Source organism: Rattus norvegicus, chromosome 9 (assembly GCF_036323735.1).
Source record: "Rattus norvegicus strain BN/NHsdMcwi chromosome 9, GRCr8, whole genome shotgun sequence".
Taxonomy (NCBI): domain Eukaryota; kingdom Metazoa; phylum Chordata; class Mammalia; order Rodentia; family Muridae; genus Rattus; species Rattus norvegicus.
In genome coordinates, this window is record NC_086027.1 from 33,382,264 (window position 1) to 33,402,976 (window position 20,713).

General features: G+C 40.0%; 1 long non-coding RNA gene and 1 pseudogene across 1 annotated transcript in view; one reads left to right on the top strand and one right to left on the bottom strand.

The window, feature by feature from the left end:
• Positions 1 to 931: 931 nt before the first annotated feature.
• The window catches only part of LOC120094843 (uncharacterized), a 45,640-nt gene continuing 25,858 nt past the window's right edge, over positions 932 to 20,713 (bottom strand). The window contains exons 2-4 of the long non-coding RNA XR_005489536.2: positions 12,236 to 12,540; positions 7,519 to 7,708; positions 932 to 3,431 (exon numbers count right to left, since the gene is read on the bottom strand). This is a non-coding gene — a long non-coding RNA (uncharacterized LOC120094843). The remainder of the gene's footprint in view (positions 3,432 to 7,518; positions 7,709 to 12,235; positions 12,541 to 20,713) is intronic.
• LOC108352020 (60S ribosomal protein L23a pseudogene) lies at positions 11,483 to 12,012 on the top strand (annotated as a pseudogene).

Here is a 20,713-nt window from a genome sequence, read left to right on the forward strand (position 1 = left end):
ATTTGAGTGGGAATAGTTTGGGAAGTCTTGTATGCTGGAGCTGTTAACCATCCACTCTAACACGGCCTTCGACAGACCTTCTATAGGATGACTTGCAGTCCAGGACAGTACCAGGGTCGTGGCCCATATCGTTCCCTCCAAATATGTTCCTGTGGAGTGTGTAGGCCATGTGTGCAACAGGTTCCACCACTAACCTGACACCTTTCAACAATTGAGCTGAGAGAATTCCGGAAAGACTCAAAGGTTCCTGCAGGACATGGGGACAGCCCCCCCCCCTCCAATACCTCCCTCCCTCTTTGTCTTTCCTTTTCTCTCTACCTCTCTTTTTGTTCTTCATTTCCTCCTACTTCTTTTTCACATTTCATATGAAAAATTTCCCCCTACTAGAATTTAGAAACAAGATATAATTTCATATTGATCAAAAACATTTAAAATGCTTTTATGAGCAAATACTCCTTTTCTTTCAATTAAACTACTACTGCTGCACATTACAATGTGTTTCAAAGGAGCATCAAAAGATAATCCATCTCTAAATATACTCCAAATATAGTAAAACTGGATATTTCATAAGTATTTTAGTTTAAAATAAATACAATGCACTCTGCATTTCATCTACTCTGGTTAAAGTACACCAGTTAGTTCATGCTTTAACATACTTCCTCTGATCCAACAAAGAATAAAATACATAAAAATGTAAAAGGAAAGGCGCAAAATATGTATCTGGGCTCAAAAAATGTATTAAGTGACTCTATGTATCAGAAACAGAGAGGCAAGCAGTACTGCCCACATGAAAGACTAGAAAGTTTAATCACAAGGAAATATTGATTGAAACGAGCTGTGAATGTTCCTAAATTAAATAAAAGTGTAACTCCTTTAGCTGGAAGTAAGCTATAAAAACAAGAAAGATTATTTAAAAAAATACATCCACACGGTCTTAGTTAGGGGTTTTATTGCTGTGAAGAGATACCATGATCATAGCAACATTTTTAAAAAGATAACACTTAATCAGGGCTGCCTTACAGTTCAGAGGTTTAGTCCATTGTCATCGTGGCGGGAAGCATGGCGGCGCACAGGCTGACATGGTGCTGGAGAAGGAGCCGAGAGTTCTACATCTTGATGCCCAGGCAGTAGAAGACTGTGACACATTGGTCAGACTTGGGACCTCAGAGTCCACCTCCACAGTGACACTCTTCCTCCAAAAGGTCACACCAAATCCAACAACACCACACCTCCTAATAGTGCCACTCCCTGTGGGCCAAGCATCCACACACATGAGTCTATGGGAGCCATTTCTATTCAAACCAGCACCTAGACCTAGACTCATCACTGTGAAACCAGAACACAGGAACTCAGAGATACCCTGGCCAGATGTTAGGGAAGACAGACCACAATGTCTACTAATTTAATTAAAGTGGGATCCACATCAACAATTCCCTGTAACAGGTAAAAATCTAATGAAACAAGAAGTTCCTTGTTTGGAGTGAAGTTGTGGTGAGTGTGTGGTCCAACGTTTGTGCACCTGACATGGAAATATAAATCGGCAAATTCACCTTTTAAAAATTTCAGCAATAAATATTGATCATTATAGCCTATGATCCAGTAGCTCTAATACTTAACTCTGAGTCATAAACCCATAAACTTTTTCCTTTTTCTGTGATGGATAAGGGCACAATAATGAAATTTACAATGAAGGAATAAAACACTATGCAAAGCTCTATGGTTCTAGAATGGCTCTTCTAAATGTGTAGAAGTTCACTGGGATGCACAGAGTTAGGAACCGGCAAGCACTTGACCAGCTACCTTAATCTAATTTTATGATATTACTTGTGAGTTCATTATAATAAAGTGATTTCATAATCCACAAAGGGAGTGAAGTGTGCTTACAATGGGGTCACTCATAATGACCAAACAACTGAAAACAGCCTACCATGCAGTAGGGGCACAATGGATAAGCAAGGTGTGGTGAGCTCACACGATGGATACTCAAGCACCTGGACCACAAGTACACCCAAGAGCACACAAGCCTAGCAGCAAACATTGGACAAGAGGAGCCGGACACAAAGAGTTCACGTTACGCTATTTCATTTCAATGGGGAAAACCATAAAGATGGCAGAACGTCAGCTTTGGGGGCGAGGAGACTGGGAAGGGGCATGTGGACTTAGGAACAACTTCTATGTTGGATCTGAGTTTGTTACTCAGTATTTTTACTCCATAAGAATTCGTTAAATGCACACTTGTTAATATAAATAGGCTAACTTACATAATTTACTGTGCGTGAAAGGTAGTCAAACTTTATATTATACTTATTTATTGTTGAGATTATTATGTAATTGCATCATTTCTTCCTTTTCAACTCTCTGATCCTCCTTGCCCCTTGCTTCAAGGCCTCTTTTTCATAATGGAGATATATATATATATATATGTATATATATGTATATGTATATATTCCTAAATGTAATTATATTTTCTAAATATAACATATAAATTCCTAAGTTTATTTATATATTCCTAAATATGATGTATATATGATGTATATGTATATAACCTACTTAGTCTATACAATGTTACTTGTATGCATGTTTTCAAGGCTGAAAACATTTGGTATTAGATTAATTAGATCAATTGGTGTCTTCTTCCCTGAGGAAGACTATTTATTTGGTACTCAAAATTCATTAGTTGCCTATAGTTCTTTGTGTTGGGTTGAGACCTCGTGGACTTTCCTCTACCCTTGTTAGTAAGTCTATTGTCTTTGTTGGCTCATGTTAAGACAGCCATGTGTGTGGGATTTTATGAGTGTAGCTTCTGACATTACTAGCAGACAGTCTCAGAGCAAGCTGTCTGCTTTTCTGGTTCTTAGTTTTTCAGTCCCTTCTTCCACCATGATCCCCAAGACCCCAGTGGAGAAGTTAGAGAAAGTACTGAAAGAGCTGAAGGGGTTTGCAACCCCTTAGGAAGAACAACAATATCAACCAAGCAGACTTCCCCCCACACCCAGACCTCCTAGGGACTAAACCACCAACCAAAGAGGACACATGGAGGGATCCATGGCTCCAGCCATGTATGTAGCAGAGGATGGCCTTGTAGGGTACCAATGGGAGGAGAAGCCTTTGGTCCTGCCAAGGCTTGATGCCCCAACATAGGTGAATGCCAGGGTGGGGAGATGAGAGTGGGTGGGTGGGTGAGCATCCTCATAGAAGCAGGGGGAGGGTGGAAGGATTAGGGAATTTCTGGAGGGGAAACTGGGAAAGGGGATAACATTAGCAATGTAATTAAATAAAATATCTATTATAAAAAAGAGAATTGTTTTGTAGACGTATTCGTTAGGACTGTACTCCACAACTGTGCATTTTGATTGGTTGTGATTTTCTGTAAAGATCCTTGTCTTTTCCAAAGAGAAGTTTCCTTGATTAGGGGTGAAGAAGACAGTTATCTGTGTACATAAGAAAAAAAATAATTAGAATGTACTTAGGAATTATGCTGGTTTAGTAGGGTAGTGACTGAAGATTTTTCCCCGAGACCCATGACTTCATTAGCCTTGAGTCGTAGCCTAGGTTTCCAGTATCAGAGCTGTTGGCTACCACCAAGGTGTGTGCCCCCTCAGAGTTATCCTGCCATTCTGGTTAATCTGTGGTTCATGAGCATCATAACTGCATAGGGACCTAGGTTGCTTCCCTCCTTTTGAAACTTGTATGGCACTTTCTGGTACCACGAAAACTAACCCTGATGGAGAAAGGCATTCAGGTCAGTTCCAATTCAAGGGCATCTGGACCAAGGTCTGAAGTACCCAATGACCTCAGCAATAGGAATTTACTTTCCATCGTGGGTGGGAGGTGGAAGAACTAGCAATGGCAATGGCTCGTATGTTTTGGGAGGTTTGCTTGGATAAACCTAATGAACAAATCAAAAGAGGGCTTCTCACATCTGATGTTAGAATATTTTTGAGGTGCTCTTGGCTCTTGAGAGAGCACTGTCAGCCCAGATAATAAAATTTCAATTAAAGTATATATACATGTGTACTTTACATATATATAATATACACACATATACTTTTATATATATACACATAAAAGACTTATGTGTATAGTTTTTAAAAGAAAATAGTTAATAGTATGACTATTTCAGACTTATATAACTTTTTCCATCATCCATCTTTTCTGTCTTTTCCGACTTTTCCCGTCATCCCTATTCTTATTTTCAAAGATGTGTTGTGTGTATGTTCCATGCAGTACCGATGGAGGCCAGAAGAGGGCATTAAATGTACTGCAACTGAAATTATAGTCACTTGGGAGCTGCCTGATGTGGTGCTGGGACCGGGTCCAGGTCCCCTCCAAGAGCAGCAAGTGCCCTTAACTGCTGATCTACCTCTGCTGGCCTCCAAAATGTTCATGCACATAAGTTACTAACATCATCCAAACAGTCAAATGCATCAGAACAACATGAAGAAAAGCTTAAAGAATTGGGAGCAAGAAAGGGAAGAAGAAAAACAGAAGAAAGGGAAGGAGAAAAATTAGATAGAACATTTATTAATTTCATCGAAATCAGGAAAAGAAAAGAAAATGTATGATCAACAGAAACCAATATCCTGTTCAAATAAGCCCAAATGGATAAAGTTAACTAAAAATAGATAACTATAAATAAAGTTATCTATAATAGCTATTAAAAGAAAGATTATTAAATAGGACAACAGTAAGAGAAATTCATCTGTATCCTGCTTACAAAATGTCACATTTGAGCATAGAACTTTGGGAAAACCAAAGTAGATGTTAACAGAGAAGTGCACTAAGTTGTGGGAACACTCCTCAAGATAGTAGATACTTTCTGAATGTGTGCACCTATGGAGGAAACTACTTTAGTCAGAGAAAACAAAAGGGCTCCCCAGTAAAACCAAACAGAGAACTGGAACAGGAGATGTTAAACACTCCAATAAGAAGACCAAACATTAAACAACAACAACAACAACAACAACAACAGAAGATAGAATATTTAAACTACTAAGTTGTACTTCATCCCCAAACACTTTCTATCCTTCTGTCAGTCTGAGAACACCAACTTCCCAGCGGCTTAGACGCGAGGACATAGGAGTAGCAAGCATTGTGTTACAGAGGAAGATCCTCAGACTCGGAGAACAACATGCGCAGTGGGCAGGGAGGGGGATGGTACTTTAGGGGGATCGTGCCAGTCTGTGCCAGAATAGGGAACGAAAAGAGACACAAGAGTTCATTGGAAGTACCAAGATGAAAGATAAAGGCAGGAGAAGTGTGCAAAGACAACTGTAGCCACAGCAGCCACAGCAGCCACAGCAACAAAAGAAACCACAGCGGGAAGGGCTTAAAGGAGGGGAGGTCCTCCATCCTGTGGAGGTTTGATGTCCCAGAGTATGGGGATGTGAGGCGGGAGAAGGTGAGTGGGTGGGGAGAGCACCCTCATGGAGAAAAGGGGGAGGGGATAAAGCAGATGTAGGATGGGAGTTTTGTGGGGGGGGGTAATTAGGAAGTGGGGGATCATTTGAGATGTAAACGAATGGAATGATTAATTAAAAAGAAAAGAAAAAAAAACCCTCTCCAAATTAAACTTCTGTTATGTTGCTGATAAAAGAAAAGAAAAAGGAATTCAGGCAACTTCTAACTAATGCCTCACACCATAAAGACACTTAATAAAAGCATGAATCGCATAAAATATGAACTCAAATGTACGATGACAACAACACAGAACGAGGTAAAAATGAAAATTGAAAATATAAGGAGAAATATCGAAGCTACAGCAGCACCATTATGGAACTAATGAATAAATTACATGCGGAAAGGAATTGAATGGACATGGTTGAAAAATAAATTGTTTATGCACAGGAAGGCTTGTGATAAGCACGGGAAAATCAAAAGAGAAAGACGAGCATATTAAGGGAAATGGACGGTAATAGCTGCAGAAGACTGACAAAGGTAATACCCACACTTTAAAGGATACCGTTGTCCTTGAGTCGAAAATCCAGTAAGTGAGTTGGAATAATTATTACCACGAAAAATAGAAAAATAATACTGGGATAAAATAGTAAGGCAGTACGCCCAAAATAAATAGCGTCGTACAAAGGTGTACTGGAGGCTACCAGTTCTAACTGATTCCCTTCCTGTTGCTGAATTTCAAGGATAAAGGAAAGATGCTTCTGCCATAGAAGGACCAGTGGCTGCTTACCATTCAGAACAACAGCAGGCCGTGCTTACTCTTTTCCAGAGTAATATTTTAGTCTACAGTACAATGAAGCCATGTCTACTAAACTCTGAAGAAGAATGTGATCCAGAAATGTGTCCAGCCAATGTTTGAGTCAAGCATAGAGACCATACACAGGGCTTGGGGATTTGGCTCAGTGGTAGAGTGCTTGGCTAGCAAGCAGAAGGTCCTGGGTCCATTCCTCAGCTCTGGACCCCTCCACCCCCCAAATACCCAGCATATAGGGAGGGCATATAATGGCAACAGCATGCCTTAGATGTTTTGTAGAAAATGCAAGTGTTCAGTGAAGACTGCAATTACCCTGAGGTGTGACTCATGGTAAGTGGTGACTCCTTCTGTGTTTAATTCTAGATAGTAATGTTATACACCAGTACAAAGAGACCCAGGCATTCTAAAACAGAGGTCCTTTGTTTTAAAAGGCAATAGAAACAATGTGCTGTGGTATGGAATAACTTGTGAGAATATAGATTTTCAAAGTATTTCTCAAATGAAGCAATTTTTTTTACCATAATGTATTTTCAAAATATTTTTACTCTGATTAAAGTCCATACGAGGAAAACAAAAATCAGATCTTAAAAACTACCATATGGCTAAAAATTATAATGAGCGTTAAATCAGAAATGCAGGGCTCAGAGCAATGGCAAGAAACACAGTTACACAGCGTAATAAAGCTGTCTTAAAACTTTGAGATGTTTGAATGTCTTTTCTTAATGTCACATGAATTTCCGTGGATTGCTTCCTATTGAAAACAGAATGCAGACTCTGGTGGTGGCTCAAGCTGGCAGACTGTGCACAGATGCCGATCTCTCTCTCTCTCTCTCTCTCTCTCTCTCTCTCTCTCTTTCTCTCTCTCTCTCTTTCTTCTCTTTCTCTCTCTCTCAACATTGGGATCGAGTGACAGCAAAAGTGTAACAAAAGATCAAAGAGAGTAAAGTACAGGGCAGTAGTAGACAAAAAAGAGGATTGGTACATTTATGGAAGAATAGAGAATGAAGGGTGTAGGGTAGGAAGGGCCCTTCCTATACATGCAGAAGGCAAGTGTCATGGGTGGTTAGAATCTGGAGTCAATACCAAGTAAGGGTTTGTAAAAACATGAAGAGAGTATGAAGGTGCCGTGATGAAACCTTTTATTTTGCATGCTAACTTAGAATCGAAAGTTTTAAAAAAGTGCGAAGACGTGAAATGTTGGGGCTAGCTCTGGAACGGTGCTTATTCAATGTGCGTGATGTGCTGAGTCCAGCCCATGGCACATCAAAACCTAAGTGTTGTGGTAGAAGTCTTCCCATACCCCTTACCTATTTGTCCCAAAACAGTTCTCATCACAGGAAATCGTACTGGGAGAGCCAAAGTAGAGCGGTTGACGCCTTAGCTAGAATCAAGTCTATTGTTTTATTTCGGATTTCTTCAGCATAGCAACCATATTCTCAGCCAGTCGCCTCGAAGGAAACTACACAGTCAAACTTCTCAATCTACTTTTTCAGCATTCTAAAGACAAAAAGATAAATACAAATTAAAAAAGAATCATACACTGCCTGACATTCAAGGACAAACAAAAGTCAAAATACACCTGACATAGTGCCCTAAGGAAACACAGATAATACCAGGAATAGGAAAGAAATTTCTTGGCAGCCATGTCGATTTTAAGCAAGCAGATGTCACAAACGCCCAGCAAGATGTCAGTACAGTGACACGAATGGCTAGAAAGAAGCAAGAAAGGACACTCAGAAGCTGTAAAACAAAATTGAAACCATGAGATGTATCGGGAAATGGAGAAGGCCTAGTAAGAGGAACGCTGCATCTTCTCTCACATGTGCACCACAGCTTTCAATGCCCTCTGTGCTTATGTGCACGTGGAAGTCAGAAATCTAGAACGGGTGAGCAGAGTAAACACTTTACAGAAGACAGAATCTAGGTAGATTGGAAGTAGATGGGAGGAATACTGGGGATGGAAATGTTTTAACAGGGAGGGGACTGGAGAAATAAGTACGTGGTACCATACTCACTCACGAATAAATAGCAGTGATTGGACTCAGTGTGTTACAAAGAAAAAGAAGGATATGGTGGGGACATATTGAGTGCAGTCTAGGGGAAACTGGAAGGCAGCATGGAGAATATGTCACTAAAATATTTCGTATTTATGTATGGACTTCTCAAAAATAATTTCTTAAAAAGGAAAACTAAGGGTGACTACTGAAAGCAGGGACATAAGGACAGAGAAAAGTTTCAAAGAATTATAGACAGAAGCATCTGTCGCTGATACGATTATGGGTATTTTGATTGGAAGGAGCCAGGGAGAGCCTAGTACAGGAGATGAAACGAACACTGGTCCCAAAACCTAACATTGAGAGATTGGCCAGCGCTATGGTTAAAGAGAAGACTCTAAATGCTTTCAACACCAACTGTTAGCGTGCAAGGAAAAGTGCTTTCAAAACACTTAACTGTGAACTTTGAAGTTGTTTCATTACCCCATCAGATTACTGGACACGTATCATGGTGCAATGAAATTATGTGTAGAGGCTTGTAATGTTTGTCTTCTACACATTACTTCCTATGAAGTTACTAAAGATGGAACACGGAAAACAGGGTAACTAAGTAAGAATGAGACGCATGGAGGACGCAGGAAATGAGGAGTCTGATATGGGCTGATAATGAAGACCTAAAGGAACTTCTATGCAGTAAGATCAACTCCAGGGTGCAACCCCCAAACACATCATCAGTGTTTAAAAGTGCATCAGAAGGTGGGAGGAGCTATTCCATCACTCGATGGTTGACCAGAAACCACAAGCACAAATTGTAGGGTTGTTCAGAAAAGGAAAAATTAAATTTAAGTTGTGTGTATTGGGAAAGGACCTTACACTTACACACATGCAAACACACACACACACACACACACCACACCATACACACACACACACACTCACACACACACCACACACACACACCACACCACACACACACACACCATACACACACACCACACATACATACACACACACACCACACCACACACACACACCACACCACACACACACACACACCACACCACACACACACACACACACCACACACACCACACACACCATACACACCACACACACCACACACACACACACACCACACCACACACACACACACCACACACACACCACACACACACACACCACACCACACACACACACACCACACACACACCACACACACACCACACACACACCACACACACACACCACACACACCACACACACACACATACACACACACCACACACACACCACACACACACACCACACACACCACACACACACCACACACACACACATACACACACACACACACACACACACACACACACACACACACTGTAATAGTTTCTCAGGTAAGCAGTGAACCACATTATGAATTTATGATATTGGGAGAAGTCCTTTTTCAGTATATAGATTGAAAATTTTAAATTTGTGTATTTAGAAAAAATCCTTATACATGTAAAAAATTGTTATCATGTCATGCTTGCTTGGCTCAGTACTGAACCAACCAAACACATCCTATAGGTACAATAATGGAAAAAACCCCACAATAATGGAGAGATCGTTCTGTATGAAGATTTCAGAAGTGAAGAATGGGAAAGTCTGGCGGTGCAAGAGAAACTGTTTTCAGTCTTCCTAAAATAAATGTGAAAAATACATTTTACAAAGTAAGAAAGCCAGAAGGTGAAGGCATGAAAAGGTCAGCATAGCATCTCCACACCCAGGGAAACCAGAAAGAGAGGGGGACATGCGCTGTTAAATGTACAACGATAGCTCCCAAGGAAGCACTGGCTGTGGTGGGAGTCGTGGTTGTGAGAAGAGAGAGACCATCAAGGGGAATAGATGTGCACCAAATCTCCATTTATCACTGAAAGAAATCAACAATGTTTAATATAGGCGACCTAACATATCACAGCTAATCAAGTTAGACTCACAAACCTAGAAGCAGAAGCCATTAGGAGCCATAAATGGAAGACTTCAGAAGACAGAGGATGTGAAAAGTTTGTTACTTTTCGTAACCACTCCCTTTTTCTATTTGTATACTCTTTGTCCTCTTTTAGAAATATATTAAGTGTATGTTGACATTTAAAGAAATAACTATTAGAAAAATAAAATTATAGACTATCTCTACATAAAATAAGTTATGCTGTACTTACTTAAACACCATAAAGCTGAGCAGACATTGTAGCATGCTCTTAAAATCCCATACTCAGGAAGCTGGAGCAGGAGGATTGCTATGATTCAAGATCAGCTCAATTTACTTATCCAGATACCATCTTAGTTTACTCCCCCCAAAATATGCACAGAGAAAAACTTTACAAAAACTTTCATTTAATGATTTTCATGCAGCGAGATTTCAGAAGGGCCTGACAGTGCTTTTCATAATTTTCTGTATTGCTTGAATAATTTATATCTAGTTTTAGTTTCATAACAATTCCTTTATTCTGTGCCTCGAGTTCTGGGAGATTAGTGAGATATAAATAGGGTGAAGTATAGGCAGGAAATCCATTAAACTGTTACAGACGCCTAAGTGGAGGAAAAATATAGTGTGTTGACAAAGATGTTTACCATGGCAACAAAAAGGCAGGAACCTGAAGTACAACATAATTCAGCGGGAGAAACAACGGGGCTGGTTGGCTTAGAGGTTGGCGTCCAATAAGAACTGGGATGAAGCCGAGGTGTCTCGCTTGAACTAAGAATAGATGCTACAGATGGAGACAGAATACACGGTGCTATTCCCAAGCTGGGAAAGGTGAGAGGCAGTATGGAGAGTTTGACTTTATAAAGTCTAAGTTTAAGAATTTTAGGAATGTAAATTATAATCCTATAGTTTATTCACGTGGCTTGGAGCTCAGATAAGTCCGTGCTGAACATATAAATTAGGGTGTCTGTCAACAAATACATGGGAACCTAAGCTATGGGTGGATACATGGAGCTATTTCAGAAGGAAAAGACGCCGTGCTTCTCAGGGTGACGGAAGGGTGCTACAAGCCCAGTAGAAGGACTTGTTCTTTATTCTTGGAGAAAGGACACGGGCTCATCAGAACAAGAAAGGAAGAGGCAAGAAATCCAAGTGCAAATGGGTTCTGTAGCTTCCTGGGGAAGAAAATGGGGTCTAATGGCCGTTAATGTTCTCCATCTATATGAGGTAAAGTCATCTTCTTGGAGGGAAAAGGGAAAAGAAGCAGAACATACCGCTAACAGAGAGACGAGAAAGCCTGAAGTGGTCACCAAGATGGCGCCGAAAGAGAAGGAGGAAGCTCCTGCCCCTCCCAAAGCCGAAGCCAAAGCAAAGGCCTGGAAAACTAAGAAGGCAGTGCTGAAAGGCGTCCACAGTCACAAAAAGAAGATCCAAACGTCACCCACTTTCCAGCGGCCCGAGACCCTAGGGCTCCAGAGGCAGCCAAAATATCCTGGAAAGAGTGCACCTGGGAGAAACAAGCTTGACCACTATGCTATCATCAAATTCCCACTGACCACCAAGTCAGCCACGAAGTAAATAGAGGACAACAACATGCTTGTGTTCATTGTGGACGTCAAGGCCAACAAGCACTGGATCAAACAGGCCATGAAGAAACTATGATGTTGATGTTGCCAAAGTCAACGCCCTGATAAGGCTTGATGGAGAGAAGGCATATGTTTGCTTGACTCCTGGTTATGATTCTCTAGATGTTGCCAACAAGATTGGGATCATCTAAAGTGAGTCCAGATGGCTAAATCTAAATATACACTTTTTTTTTCACCATAAAAAAAAAGAGAGAGGAAGCCTGATCTTAAGAGTCATTGATCTTGTCCACTTGTTACATTAGCTATGAGCTAAGTAATCCTGACTCATTCTGTTTAACCCATCCCCCAAGTAAAAGAATATTAACATTCACGTAGACATACAGAGACTCCTAAGATGTTGGATCTTAAAATAATTATACATTGTATAGCAGAATTGTCATGATGCAGATGATAACACTGACAATTGATTTAAACAGCTTACCTCAAAGTCAGTTGTTGGCTATGGTGGCTTGAATAAATTTGGTTCTCATATCCTCATATGTTTAAATACTTGGTCCCGGGTTGGTGGAACTGTTTTGGAAGGATGAGGAGGTGTGGCCTTGTTGAAGGAGCTGTATTGCTGGAAATGGGCTTTGAGGTTCCAAAAGACTTCTTCCATTTCCAGTGTGCTCTCTCTGCCTTTGATTGCCATTACACTGTGAACTTTCAGCTGTTGTTTTCCCTTTTTCTTTTCTTTCCTTTTTTTTTTCTGACATGCTTTGCTTTGTTACATCGGACTCTAATCCTCTGGAAAGATAAATGCTTCCATTTATAAGGTGCCTTGATCATGGTGTTTAATCACAGCAATTGGAAAGTATCTAATACAGTGGCATAAGTAGAAATAAAACACAAGCCTGCAGGTTCTTAATATATTGGTTTGAAAGTTTATACGCACACATTTCTTTGGGCTTTACAGATAGCAATATTTCTCGTGATAGACTTCGGAACATTTTTGTGAGAATCATCTCTTTCATGTCAACCCTGAAGATTAAACCTAGATCCTTACACATGCTAGCCAAGTGTCCAGTAAACGAATTATGACGCATATTTTGTGAGGAGATAATTTTAAATGTACAGATAACTAATGACTGTAGAAAGTGTCTCTATTTAATATGGTTCAAAATGGAGACCTTTCATTGTCTGTGTAGTCAGATGTTGGGATCTCTCTCTTTCTATGTTGACGGTTATTATTTGAGACATAATTTACTATCTCTTATATTCCATCATTTCCCTAAATTTCTGTTCAAAATAACTTCCACGAAGTAGAAAAAATTATTCCCAAATTCATTTCTGTCATTTGAGTTTTTTTTTCCTCAGAATTATATCCACATGACTCTGTTTTTCACACTCCAAATGGCAGCCACCTGCCACCTCCTTCACACAGGCAACATTCCACCAAAATTCTACTCCGGATAAATAGCATCCTCCCTGGGGAGAGGAAAATGTACAACATGATATTTACCCTTACTTTTCGCAAATATTTTTGTTGGATTTTATAGTGCTACATTAATACAGTTTTTGCCTTTGTGGATACTGCATTGAACCCCCACTCCCAGCTTCCTCTAATGTCAAAATCAATCCCCCTGCCCCCAGATAGCAAGCTTTTGGCTGGTATTAAACTCGTTACTTTTGAAAATGTTCTTTGAAATACTGTTCTGTACAGCTATGCGCATCTCAGAGATCTTCTAATCAGACACAACTTTGAAATCATACAACCCCTGCCACGAGGGCCCAAAGAGTTTACTTCTTTCACTTGTCTGTAGTGTTGTGTGTGACCAAAAGTGAACGAAAATGCAGTAAAAGACAATGAAGATGCTTTCCGCTCCACTTACCGGAAGAATAAAGACAGCCAGGAAACAGGGCCGCTGGGTTGAGAAAAGGCAGTTCCATGGCAGTGACAGCTGGAGATGAGTTTAACCTGAGTCTAATGACGATTTTCTAATGAGCTATCAATATGCATTTCAAACTTCGTGAAGTAAGTTTTTTTTTTAAATTTTTGATTATCTACAATCACATATTTTCTACTGCAACTTTTTTTTTCTTTTCTATTTTTCGGAGCTGGGGACCGAACCCAGGGCCTTGCACTTGCTAGGCAAGTGCTCTACCACTGAGCTAAATCCCCAACCCCTCTACTGCAACTTTCTTAAAAATCATTTTTCTCCCGTTGGAGGCAAGGTCCCAGAGCTGTGGTAGAGAGCACTGTTTTCACTAGATTATATTTATGAGCGTTACGGTCAGTTCAATATATGGGAAACTCCCTTGGATATGTTTTGAGAAAAATTCTATTCTCCCCTACGGTAAGTCACTGAACATGAGCTACAAAATTACCAACAATTCCCAGGCAAGAACGATGTAGGTAGTCAAAGGAGATGAGATATGGCACACATTAGCATATAAAATACAGTTCTAATTATCAGAAAGACAAAACCAAGCGTTTGGTTTTTATTGACTCCCAGTCAGAACAAAGTTCTCAAGTACACCAAGCATGCGGTCTAATTTTATGTCATCTTGACACAAACTGAGTTCAGCAGAGAGGAGGGAACCTCAATGGAAACAAATACCCCCGTAAAAACGGGCTGCGGGCAAGCTCTTAGGGCATTTTAAAAAATGGTGGTTGATGGGAGAGGACCCAGCCCATTGTGGGTGGGGCCACTCCCCAAGCTGGTGGTCCTAGGTTTTGTAAAAAGCAGGCCGAGCGAACTATGAGGAGCAAGCTAGTAAGCAGCACCCTTCCATGGCCTCTGCATCAGCCCTTACCTCCAGGTTCCTGCCTGGTTGAGTTCCTGCCTCCAGGTCCCTGCCTGGTTGAGTTCCTGCCTCCAGGTTCCTGCCTGGTTGAGTTCCTGCCTCCAGGTTCCTGCCTGGTTGAGTTCCTGCCTCCAGGTTCCTGCCTGGTTGAGTTCCTGCCTCCAGGTTCCTGCCTGGTTGAGTTCCTGCCTCCAGGTTCCTGCCTGGTTGAGTGAGTTCCTGCCTCCAGGTTCCTGCCTGGTTGAGTTCCTGTCCTGGCTTCCCTCAATAGACAGTGACTTGAAATGTCTAAGCCAAATAAACTCTCCTGCACATTTTGAATTTTGGTCATGGTATTTCATCACAGATAGAAATCCTAAATAAAACCCCACATATACGTAACAAGTGTCCAGAAACTTTTGAATTTGCATCTGAAGGAAACTTGGTAGAATTTTTCTTTCCAAATTCTGAAGCAATTCTTAAAATTTCATAATATTACCAAAAATCAAGAAAATATATAATTGATTAAGGTCTATAAATTTCCATCAATCATGCTGGAAGATTTGGGCCTTATAGAAAGTATTACAAAGTTAATGGTTCATGAAGATGTGACTAAGATTGTGGGGAAGCGGTGATTAAATATATTAGTCAGTTGCGTAATAAGTATATTATTTCTGAATGCCTCTGTGGTAATCATTAGCTCTTCTTTTTAAACTGTTATTTCTTGAAAATGATTTACACATACATTGTTTCTTTTTCATTCTGAGAAAGCACTCACGTGGGCATCTGATTTTCAGTCAGTATTATTGTAATATTATCTTTTATTTGATTATGAATGTAGGTAAATCTCGAGCTCCAGAAGCTTCAGTGTCTTTGATGTCACTCCAGCTCTGCTACCCTCGCTGGACATTATAATTTGGAGCTGGGCATCACCCCGAATAAAACTGAAAGGGAAAAATGTAAGATACTTTCTTTCCATCCCGTCAGAACCTTAACCGCATGCAAATGTCAAGAGCTTCAACCAAATACAAATACCTGGTCAGAAGTCATGGTGCTTTGCCATTTGTCTAAGCCTTTCCCTAAACATAGATGATCACATTTTATTTTCAGGAGGTGAATAGAAGAGAAATGTTAAGTGGGGAGGGGTGTATCTCCCCGTGGTTTGCACGACTACTAAGCTGGTGGACCACTAATTACAAGGGATGGCTCACTTCTCTTTCTTACACAGGAACCAAACCCTGGTCATAAATTACACAGATGTAGATAAGTTTTGATACTTCAAGTTACACATTTGCCATTTGCAGAAGTAGCAAGTGCCTTTGTGACAAATGCCTGAGGAAACAAAGTCAGGGAGAAAGGCCACTGAGTTATGTTGCCATGGAGCAGCTCAAACCACAAATCTAGTAACTGTTTAGTTACTAATGAGGAAAGAGTGATGAGGTAAAACTTACCCTACATGCATCAGTAGCTGTTTTAGCAGGAGAAGATTCTTCAAACACAGACATGTTGCGTTAATGCAAACTGAGAACAGCTTGAGACACTCAAAGCTCCTATTCTAAGAGTACTGTCTGTCTGTCTGCCTGCCTGCCTACCTGTCTTTATCTCTCTGGATTCTTTTTCCTCAGTCTCCTTGAGGTATTGTAAAGACATTTAGGACGCTGACACTAAGCCTCTTGCGACTTTCAGGGGATTCTACAGCAGCGTTCCAGCTTAGCTGCAGACCAAACGGGAAAAAAAAAAATAAAAAGAACATTTGTTTCTATTTTTTAAATTTGGCCACTTTTTTGTAGTCTCCAGGGAAAGTTGCTATATATCACATAAATGCAAATGATGTGAAATTATCTTACGATGTTATACAGAATAGAAACACCTCAGGGTTGAGGAGGGTAGTAGAGCAGTTTCTTTGTCCTAGAATTTAATTTTAAAAACTTAATCCAAGGAAAAATGTTGAGAGCCTTGCCCTGTAGCTTTTCTTCATCTGGATTCTCCTACTGCGTGCTATTGCCACACTTGCTGTTTCTTACACTTCCTGTATCTTCTCCAGCTCCATAACCAGAAAGCAAAGCACAGACACCACTAAGTTCTTTGCCAGCAAGGTTTTCTTAATACCTTTAGTATCTCCCTACTCACAATACCGTGTAATTATCACGAGATAGTTGATAAGCAATAACAGTAACAAATCTAGGCTTATGTCAAGTTTACTGTGAACCTAGCCAACAACTCCTGTCTAGTAAGGTCTTGGTCACAAACGAGAACCCTCTATTGCCACATCTGTAAAACAGGGTAATCTCTAACTTCATTCTCTGTAATTATCCTTACACTCACAGAGAGTGTAGCTCTCCCCTCTCATCTTCCTCTCTAATGGAGACTATAACAGAGATGGTTCAAGGGGTTAAGAGCAGAAGACCCAAGTGTGGTTCCCAGCACTCACCCAAGAGCTCACAGTCACCCTTACTCTACTTCCAAAGAACCCTACACTCTCTTCTGGCCTCCACAGGGTGCTGAAGACAGGGCATTCACTCGTACCAATATACATCTATGCACACAAATAAAAAATGACACAAATGAACCCCATATGAACAACAATGCCAACCAACCAGAGCTTCCAGGGACTAAGCCACTATCCAAAGACTATGCATGGACTGACCCTGGACTCTGACCTCATAGGTAGCAATGAATAGCCTAGTAAGAGCACCAGTGGAAGGGGAAGCCCTTGGTCCTACTAAGACTGAACCCCCAGTGAATGTGATTGTTGGAAGGAGGGCGGTAATGGGGAGGATGGTGAGGGGAACACCCATAGAGAAGGGGAGGGGGAAGGGTTAGGGGGATGTTGGCCTGGAAACCAGGAAAGGGAATAACAATCCAAATGTAAATAAGAAATACCCAAGTTAATAAAGATGAAAAAATAGAAAAAAGATAATATAATATGTATGAATTCCAAATTACACTGCATACACTGGAAATTACTTCACATCAATTCATAGAGCTCTTCCAAATCTATACTTTTTAGAGTAAATAGCATTCCATGTGTGAATGTTCCCCAATATATGCTACCAGTGGCTGGTGGTTGAGCAATTGGGCTATTTCCAGTAATTTGCTATTATAAATGATCCTTCTGCGAATAACCTTCTACATATGTTGTTGGCTCTTTGCCATCCCCATATTTGTGGAAATGTGTCTCCAATCCCCACAGGTGGGAATTGCTGCTGTGTTGAGGTATATGCGTGTATAATGTTGATACAGAATGCCAAATCTCTTCCCCAAAGGCCATAGCATTTGACATTCACAGCAACAATATTTTAGAATTCGTATCTCAAAGCCTTGTATGCAAACTGTCTGTACTTCACCAAAGATGGTATCTCAATGAAACTTAAATTTTTATTTTTCTTATTATCCCCAAAGTTACAAAATTATATATTTGGGAGCCTTTTCTGTGAAGAGAGCACAACCATTGCTCATTTTGTATTAGACTGTTAATCTTTTCTTCAAAGATCTATTCAAAGATGAGAGATAGCAGTCTTATAATTGTCTATCAAAAACTCAACATGTCACTCAGTAAAGACAGTGGTCATCTGGCTCCTGGAACTATTTGAGTGTAGTGAATGTTTTGTTCATATCTGTCATTTGATTTTGTTTATAATACATGGTGGTTTGAATGAGAATGGTCCCCATAGGTTTACACACTTGCCTGTTTAGTACCTAGCTGATGAACTGTTTGGAAGGATTGGCAAGTATGACCTTGTTTTGAAGAAGGTGCTTTCTTTAGTGGGAGGAGTGTTCTTGTTGGAAGAGGTATTTTCTTGTTGAGGGAGATGTGGCTTATTGGAAGACATATGTTTCCAGGGTAGACTATGAGGTCTCTAAAGCCAATGCCAGCCCTAGTCTCTCTCTGACTTCTCCCTGTGATCAGGATATAAAGCTCTCAGTTACTGCTCCAGTGCCATGCCTGTCAGCTTCCCACTATGATGACCATGGCTAACCTTCTAAAACTCTAAGCAAGCCAATTAAATGTTTTCCCCTTTTTATAATAACTACCTTTGATCATGGTGTCTCTTCACAGAAATAGAACAGTGACTAGGACACAGTGGTTTTGGACACTCAAGTATTTCTAATGTATTTGAATGTATCAATCTTCCCCTGGCTCTAGAATTTTGGTTATACCTCATTTACTGGTTATTTAAGGATTCCAGTAGTTCCCTGCCAGTTATAATCCTCAGTATTAGGTCTCTGGCCCAAGTTGATTACTCTAGAATAGTCTGTTGTAGGATGTGAAGTATAAGTACACTCTCGGTTGCTCCAGGCCATGTTTTCCTGGTTATTTGGGGTTTCAATTTTATCTTAAATCTCCATATATGTGGGTAATTTTATGTTTGAAATTACAGTGCTTTTCTTGCAGAAAGCACAACTTTATTTTGCTGTAAATAGTACTTTTAGGTGGCTGGAAGGGGTAGTGCATACCTTTAATTACAACACTGGGGAAGCAGAAGCAGACGGATCTTTAGAGTTCAAGGCTGGTCTGGTCTACATAGTAAGTTCCAGGGTGGCCAGGACTATGTAAAAAGACCCTGTCTGAAAACAAACAAGCAAACAAACAAACCTAAAAGGAGTAAACATTTTACTGATTTTTTTAATTGTATACATTTATAGAATGCATTTGAGTATATCTACCTTCCACTATTTTTCTTCACCTTCGTTAATGCTTTCTGTCTCAACTCCCTCCCAACTTCATGTCCTCTTTTGTTGATGATAATTATTATTTTAATTATTAAGCCCCCGAGTCTATTTAATGCTGCCCCCACACGCATGAATGTAGGGCCATCCACTGAGGCAAGTACAATCTACTGGTAGACATATCCCCAAAGAAAATGACTGTCCTTTCCTCAGCAGCCATTAACTGCAAAAGTTTCTTCTTGAGGGAGTTGTTATGGAGGACCATTAACCCTGTTCCATCATTCATGCTGAGACTTTAAATGGCTTGATCTTATCCAGGTCTTGTGCAGGTGTTGATGTGTGTAATGGTCATGCCGTGTCTAGAGGTCTGCATTTTATAGCTCTTTGTCTCACCTGCTGACTCTTATATTCTTCTCAGTCCTCATCAAAGATGCTCCCAGAGCTTTGGATTGGGGGTCGGGGGGAGTTGATCTAGATGATACATTCACAGCTTAGGTACAACTACCATTTTACAAACAGAAATATTTCTCTCTATGAAATTGGTAAAATTAATTAGTCATCTGTTTCATCATGAAGTTTCTAAACTATTCTCCTATGCTAATTTTTCAGTATGAACTTTAAAATCAATTTATGCAGCTTGTGAACATGGATTTTTTTGCTGTTGTATTTATTATATTAACCTGAATAAAACAAAACTTTTATATTGAGTTGTTCTATAAAAATAAATAATTTCTATTAATTAAGATCTAGTTTTGAAACTTTTGGTTATATTTTAAGTGTCCCCTTAAATATATTTTGTATGTCTTTGTTTATTGTAAATGTTTAAAACATATATTAAAGTTTTTGAGTTTTTTCTATTACATCTCCTAACTGGTAAGTGTTTGTATCCATAAGATTATTAATGTTTGAACATCACAGTCATATCCTGTTGCCTCATGTAATCTATGCATATTCAATAAGGATTTTGGTTTTCCAAGAACATTATTTCATTAATAGCATATAGAAAAGTTCTATTTCCTCATTCTGTATCTTTAGGGCCCTTCTTCCTTTGTCTATCTGAATGCATTGTTCCATGCTCCCAATCCGAGATAATCATGGAGATAGTAGGTTTCCTTCTTGGGGCAATTTCTGAGACAGATAGCTGTAAGAGTGTTTCATTTCCCGTAGTATAGTGAATGCAATCGGCCAGGACAATGGGCAAGAGTCCTCAGGGCAGTCTGCCTGCTTTATTTGTGATGGTCCGAAAGATGTGTATCTGCAGAGTTAAATTTAAGATCCAATTTTCTTTTAAGGTAGAAATCAAAGGAACTTCCTTATATTCCCTCAAAGAAGTCTTGAAGAAATTCTTTTGAATTACATGCACTGAATTGCAGGCTTCCTTTCGCAGTGTTGATGGGGTCTAATAAACACCACAGAGGACCCGGTAATAGCAAGAAAATTCGCCTTTGTGAGATCAAGACTTCAGGCAAAGGCCAGATGACAGTACAGGTCAGTAACGGACAACTAGACCCATCTGCCTTTA